The sequence below is a fragment of the Coffea eugenioides genome, chromosome 3 (assembly GCF_003713205.1).
Source record: "Coffea eugenioides isolate CCC68of chromosome 3, Ceug_1.0, whole genome shotgun sequence".
Taxonomy (NCBI): Eukaryota; Viridiplantae; Streptophyta; class Magnoliopsida; order Gentianales; family Rubiaceae; genus Coffea; species Coffea eugenioides.
In genome coordinates, this window is record NC_040037.1 from 30,436,851 (window position 1) to 30,444,891 (window position 8,041).

General features: G+C 33.6%; 1 long non-coding RNA gene across 1 annotated transcript; it reads right to left on the minus strand.

Moving 5' to 3' along the window:
* Positions 1–5,704: 5,704 nt before the first annotated feature.
* LOC113764481 lies at positions 5,705–6,280 on the minus strand. The gene is made up of 2 exons (XR_003467626.1): positions 6,168–6,280; positions 5,705–5,972 (listed from the first exon to the last, which is right to left on the minus strand). It is a non-coding gene; the product is annotated as an uncharacterized LOC113764481 (long non-coding RNA).
* Positions 6,281–8,041: the final 1,761 nt, after the last annotated feature.

An 8,041-nucleotide genomic window follows, 5' to 3' on the forward strand; every position in this document is an offset into this window, starting at 1 on the left:
ACTAAATAATTATGCATTGTGAACCTACCTAGTTTCTTGGCAGCCCCTTTATTGGGGTTTCTATGTTAATCTGAGTACTCCAATCCACTTAAGGCTTTTATCATTAATTGAATCATATATGTGAAAAATTATGCTTATTGTAAAGATTAAAGATTGGCTTATTGGCTTATTGAACCACTCACTTTCTAAAGAGATACGCTATGAATAATATATTGTATGTGATTGTACGTGAACATATATGTTGTTGACAAATGACTTATTGATGAAAAAGTATATGTATATAGAGCATATTAGTCCAAAAGGATAGCCGAAGATAATTACTAAGTAATTTGATCCGATCACCCCTTATTACTCATAGTTTTTGCAGATTTAGATGAGTATGAATCGGTTGAGGATAGTCCAACTAAGGATTGAGGTGAATGAAAGATGCACGTCTTTGTAGTTATTGATGATTATTATTTAAAAATGGGTTAATCACATTTAATCCCCTTAAGGTATACCCCATTTCTTAGTTTATCCCCTGACCTTTAATTTTGTTCACTTAATCCCCTATAGGACAAAATTGCCCTTGCATTATTTTGACTTTTCATTTACCTTGTTTTCGTTTCTTTTATTTCTTTTTCTCTTTCTTCTTTATTTAATTCTTCCTCTTTCCCACAAAAATTTTCACCTTAATGATTGAAATTAAAAAAGAGAAATTGCAGAGATCTATCTTCTCCTTAAATGATAAAAAAATATTCAAATCACTTTCGTAAAATACAATTTTTTTAGCCTTTCAGTTCTTTTAATTTTGGGTTTTCCTCTTTCCTTTCTAGTTTCTCATTTTATTCTCAAGAAAATATTTTAAGATGAAATTGTGACCTGATTAATAATCATCAATTAAAATTTGTGACACGTGGCATCATACAAAAAATCAAAATTAGTTTTTAATACCTTTTAAACCTTCACCCAGAAATATGCAATTACAAACTCAAAACAAAAATTTTCGTTGAAATGAAATTTTCTATTGGGAAGGATGCAAGAGAGAAGAAAGAGAAAAAGAAATAAAAGAAAGGAAAACAAGGTAAATGAAAAGTCAAAATAATGCAAGGGCAATTTTGTCCTATAGGGGATTAAGTGAGCAATACCCTAGCTAAACCCTTCCATTATATCATCCAAACTGAATCATTAACCATAATAAGCCAAGAACATAAGCTTCTATCCAAATTTAAACAAGATTAGGGAAGAGAAAAGGAAAGGCAGCCATGATACCTTCCAATAATTGCTTGTAAGTGAAAACCACACCCCTTTCTTCCAAAACGTTTACCACACAAAGCTTTCCAACCACCAAAAGAGAAGTTTAATCGGTTTAGATTTTTGGTTCCAACTCAAACAAGCAAGATCAAGGTGGACATGGAAGGTTTCTCCTCTCTTGTTTTTCTCTCCAAGAATTTCGGCCAACATGAAGGAAAATGAAGAAAAATGAGCCAAGAAGAAAGATAAGAAGGAAGGAAAATCATTTGGTCAAAGTTTCATGGATTGCCAACAAGTGTCAACTCAAGATGGCTTCTTATTTTTTTTCTTTTCTCCCTTTTCTTTAGTCCAAAATTTCGGCTGCTTTAGGAGATATTTTAGGGCTGATTTTGCTCAATTAATAACAAGGAGATTAAGGTAATAAAGTAGTGTTCAAGTGGTGCACTCAATCGGTAGTAAACAATGCACGTCGGTTCAAGCCGTTTTTCCTTAACTAGAGCGTACTTGTGTTTTTACTTATGGTTAAAAGAAAAAATTGTTACTCAAGAGAAGAAATCTACAAATTACTCCATTATCTTTTGATAACCAAAAAGCAAACGTCAAAACACAAGCCCTGAATAACGTTTCCCCTGTTGAGAAACATCAAGTTTGCCGGTCGCCAAAGTGATGAAAGAATATCCCATTTTTATACATGAATTTTATCAGTAAATAGAATACAAAAGATGAGGAGGGAGAAGAGGCAAACTCAAAGTTGATGACTCACTATACTTACACTGGAAACAATAATGGAGAAAATAAGTTACATAACCAGCTAATTTTCTCAAAGCCTGAACCTAATGGGAGTACACAAATTCATTACATGAACTGGAAAAGTTCGTTAGCGATAAGCATTGAGGCATAGAAGTTCCAATATGTCAGTATGCGCTGCTGAAGAGCAGCTGCATTTCCAGAGAGACAAAGTACAAGACTCTACCAAGAAACAAATACAACATTCCACGGAACCTAAGCAACAACCCCAACTCAAAGTGAAAATAAAGATGACTCTGTCCTTCGAGTCTAAAAGCACTTCCTTGCCTCTCGATCTCCCCATTAACACAAATAACTGAAGTTCACAAACAGAACGGGCCCTGTTCTCTCCTATCTCAGGGTCCTTAGGTTGGTGAACAGGTGTCTGACCCTGTTGTTGCACTAGACGAGTCAAAATATCAATCATTCGTTGTATGGCCGTCGCTACTTGATCCGGCCCTTGGTACCTGTATGGCCGTCGCTACCTGTATCGGCCCTTGGTTTCTGTTGTTGCTCGGCCGCCGCATCTTTTGTTTCTCTTGGTTCCTATACTTGCCTACCCCCACGTCTACGGTTAGCCCCACGTCCCCGACTAACCCCTCGTCCTTGATTTCGTCTACTTTCCATACCGTTCTCTCTCTTTGTTTTGTCAAAATGGACTATATAGTACATGAACAAAATAATCGGCTATAATAGTAAAATCAAGACATTTTCAAATCAATAAGGCAAATTAAGGAAACACGCTTAGTATATTTATAGCATTCCAAGTTCATACAACAAGTCACAAAAACTATACATGTCAACCCGATCACGACCAGGTATATAAAACAAAAGCAAGTAGTATAAACAAGAGCATTGGCATGTTACTAACAAAAATGCATGCAGTGGCAAAACAAGGAAACTACGTGTCATGTCAACTATTTGTCACTTCCTATAGGACAAAATTGCCCTTGCATTATTTTGACTTTTCATTTACCTTGTTTTCCTTTCTTTTATTTCTTTTTCTCTTTCTTTTCTCTTTCATCCTTCTCAATAGAAAATTCCATTTCAACGAAAATTTTTGTTTTGAGTTTGTAATTGCATATTTCTGGGTGAAGATTTAAAAGGTATCAAAAAATAATTTTGATTTTTTGTATGATGCCACGTGTCACAAATTTTAATTGATGATTATTAATCAGGTCACAATTTCATCTTAAGATATTTTCTTGGGAATAAAATGAGAAACTAGAAAGGAAAGAGGAAAAACCCAAAATTAAAAGAATTGAAAGGCTAAAAAAATTGTATTTTAGGAAAGTGATTTGAATATTTTTTTAATCATTTAAGGAGAAGATAGATCTCTGCAATTCCTCTTTTTTAATTTCAATCATTAAGGTGAAGATTTTTGTGGGAAAGAGGAAGAATTAAATAAAGAAGAAAGAGAAAAAGAAATAAAAGAAAGGAAAACAAGTAAATGAAAAGTCAAAATAATGCAAGGGCAATTTTGTCCTATAGGGGGTTAAGTGAGCAAAATTAAAGGTTATGAGGTAAACTGAGAAATGGGGTATACCTTAAGGGGATTAAATGTGATTAACCCAAAGAAATAAAAGAAAGGAAAACAAGGTAAATAAAAAGTCAAAATAATGCAAGGGTAATTTTGTCCTATAGAGGATTAAGTGAGCAAAATTAAAGGTTAGGGGGTAAACTGAAAAATGGGGTATACCTTAAGGGGATTAAATGTGATTAACCCTTTAAAAATTTATCTATTTATACCGCCTTTTATAAGATGTAATAAACATCCGATTTATGTCATTAGGACAAGTAATATTCTGCTTTCACTAGGTTTTACATTTTATGAACTTGCCACTTAACAGAAGCATAATACTACTGGTCCTAATGGCTTGAATTCGCCACTTATTGCATCCTATAAACGATGCTACAAATAGATAAATCTCTAAATATTAATCATCAATATCAACCCGTACTCATCTAAATCTACAAAAACAATGAGTAGCATCGGGTAAACAAATCAACTAGCTCAACAAGCACCCACAGCTATCTTTGTGGATCAATTTGCACAATATACATATACTTTTTCATCAACATGTCATTTGACAATAGCATACATTCACATGTAATCACATTCAATGTATTATTTGTAGCACCTTTCTTTAGATATTGAGTGGTTCAAAAGTCATATAATTTGCATAAACCAGTAAACCAATAAGTCAAACGACAATCTTTACAATAAGAAAACTTCTTCAGACATATGGTTCAATTAATGACACAAGTCTTAATCAAATCACTGAGTATTGAGCCTAACATACAAATCCCACTAGAAGGGCTGCCAAGAAGCTATTTAGGTTCACAAGATCCAATAAGCATAATTATCTAATTAGCCAATTCTCAAGGCAAACTATAGTTCACTGATGTCAGCAAATACATGATTGGCCCATTAACAATTCATGTGATTATGCAATTTATACTTTAGCATTTGAAAATCAATCAATCACTTCAATATTCATACTATAGAAAACAATAGCAAAAATTATTTACATACGGTTCAATTTTGTGTACCAAAATACGTCATTTGAGAAACCATACATTTGCAAGACAACTCTTTTTATGTACGTTTATAAGTTTTGAAAACATTTAGAAAATCATCAATAACAGGGATACTTATAGAAGTAACCTTGAAACATGCCTTATTTCTATTAATTGATCCATTCAAATATCATTTAGAAAAATAAAAAATATTAAAGACTACTCACCTCTCGTCAAAATTCAATCTTTAAACTTTGATTTTCCTTTGAACTTGCAATAAACCTTATATTTGTGTAAATCATCCATCAATTACTACCATCAGTAGTTTTAGAACCTTAACTCAATTACCCTAGAGTAATTCCTATAATGTTCAGTTACTATGATGCATACAATAGGTTGACAAGCTTTTTCATCTTTGCACTTTACTTAAATAACATCACTTTCAACCAATATCGAAGGATGTAAAAATTGGAAAGCACTTTTACCTTACCCTTTGTTCAGTATGAAACGTCCCTTAGGAATCTTAGGCAATTTACACAAGGTTTTAGGGGTTCTAGACTTCAAAAGCATGGTTTAAGATGCAAGTAGAAAATTTGTAGACTAATATACCCTCAATAAACCAACCATAACTTGGGCTTGAAAACCACGTTTTCAAAATCTAAAGATCTACAACTTCATCAAAATTCTAGAACTACATTTCTCGCCTTGAAAACCACATTCAAAATTCTAGAACTTTTGTGAAGAAGCCATTATCAAATTTTTGAAATATTTGATATATTGTATGGATCAATTCATTGTCAAAAACAGGCTGACAATTTGACCTTCTTTCAAAAGTCACCTTAATTCATACAGATCTTGTTTGACTATTAAATTTTTTCCAAAAGTACTAATCTCAATCTAGTTTTATATTAAAAAAATGACATTTAATTAAATGTTTCTATAATAAGTTATAAATTTCCAAAGTCAGGCTTATAATAAACTTTTACAAAAATTTCCAATAAATTGCAGCTTTTACAAACCTTTTTCCTTTAATTCACAATCTAACGTGGCTACCACCAGCCACGGATTTAAGGGGGGGCTGGTGGGGGCTTAAGCCCCCCCCCAAGCCGCCGGAAAACCCCCTATATATAGGGGATTCCGGCGGCCAGCCCAGCCATTCCGCAGAGGGCAAGCTCAGGCTCCTGCTTGATGATTTTTTCTTTGTCTGATGAGGTCAGACATTCCGCAGAGGGTTGCACGTATCCATACCCAAACCCTATGGCAGAGTTGCAATAAGTCTCTACGGTACCATCCCTAGATTCTAGGTTGATGTTGTTCAGCACAATGTGGCTGCAAGGAACCGTGTCGCTGCATGCAAATTTCATGGCGTTTTTGCTTTTGGAAGTCCCGCTAATGTTCTTGTACATGATTTCACTTATTTCAACTGCAGAACTCTGGATATAAAAAGTCGTTGTCAGGATATTTTAAGGATGAGTAGATAAACAATTGCCTGCACTTTTTTTTTTTTTGGTCGAATTTTAGTATCATTCAGAGTTTATTCACCAAAGAGAGCAGAAAATACAAAGTCCGTCTGGTTCCCAATTAACCAGCTATTCTGGAAAACCATGAAGCTAGAGGGTGAATCATACCTGGTTCTGGCAAGGCGTCGGCGAATCACAGTAGAATTGGTCAATGATAATGGGATTTGAAACGTCATCTACTCTCACATTCTGATATCGTACCCCTCGAACATACCCAGATCCTCCCTGCAGAGCTACCATTTTTAATCATTCTCCATATAATTATATGTTTTTATTATTTTTATAATTATTGATTCTAAATTTTACTTATTAAATATATTTATTTCGTCACAAAAAAAATTTTTTAATACACTTCGGCACCCCCAAAAATAAATTTCTGGCTCCGTCCCTGGCTACCACTACCCACCACCTTCATCACCAGCCGACATAAGCAGCAGTGATCAGCAATTGCCCTCTCAAGCTTTTCCAGCAACCTAGGTCTAGTGAGTCACCATGGCTAGCTGGTGTTGCCAATTGGCAATGGTTTCCTTTTGCCCTTATATTTTGTACAATTTTTTTCCTATTCCTTTTCTACATGCAAAAACTAGTTCTTGTTTTGAAGAAAACATGCAATATTCCAGCCATAAATCAAGCATGATACATGCAATAGCATTCCATAATTCTTTCTAAGCAAGATCATGGGTTACCTATGTTTATTCTTGAAGCAACTATACAATTAATTATTAAATCAAATTCTTAATTCGAACAAATCACTACACTTCTAGGTTATGATCTCCTCTTCTTGCTCTACAACTAGACTTAGATGAATCTTCTATGCTTGACTTTTCCCTCCTTTTCTCTCTTTTGTTTATCATTTGCTAGTGAAGAAGAAAATAGTGAGGGATTGTTCTCGCCTAGGGTATTTATGAGTATACATTGGGTGAATTTCCTTTGATTTTTCTAACATGGGACAAAGGATTTACCTGTAACAAAAACCTTCTTGTTATGAAACAACTAAAAGTATGGATATCCATTTGTATTCCCAAGAGAATTAATTCATGATTTATTGTTGCATTATATAAATAAGTTACAATCCATAAATCTATTCATCTAGTGGATGAACCGTTTCATAGGGTTCTTCATATTCTTGTATTAATGAGTGTTTAATAGGATTGATGTACCTTTAATCTTATAGTACCTATATATAGAGGTACATTGACACCTTTTGGGATGACTTTTGATTAGTTGGAACAATAAGATTATCTTTCTCTATTTCTCTATTTTCTTCTCTAATATTTCAATTCCTATTATAATAGTTTATTTTATTAGTTTTACAACACGTTATCAGCATGAGTCTCTACTTTTGAGCAAAAGGTGAAAACATCTACTTTGAACAAAAGGGAAACGCGAGATTTTGCCAAAATTCTGCCCGTATTTCTTTAAGTAACTTCTGAGGTAAATTTCTACTCATTAACTTATTTTTATTTCTTATGGCCAACCTTACAAAACAAGAGTCCGTACCTCTTGATATTTCTGAAAAAAATTATTTATCATGGGTGTTGGATGTTGAAATTCATCTTGAGGCAATGGGTCTTGATAATACTATTGTTGAAAAGAATGAATCTTCAAACCAAGACTATGCCAAAGCTATGATTTTCCTTCGTCATCATTTAGATGAAGAATTAAAAATAGAGTATCTTACTGTCAAAGATCTCTTGTCCTTCGGCAATATTTGAAAGAAAGATTCGACCATCTAAAGTTGGTCATTTTTCCAAAAGCCCTATATGATTGGTTTCACTTAGGGCTACAAGATTTTAAATCTGTCAACGAATATAATTCAGCCATGTTCAGAATCACTTCTCAATTATCATTATGTGGCGAAAAAGTCACTTATGAAGATATGTTAGAAAAAATATTTTCTACTTTTTATGTCTCTAACATGCTCCTGTAGCAGCAATATCGAGAAAAGGGATTTAAAAAATATTCTGAACTTATCGCATGTC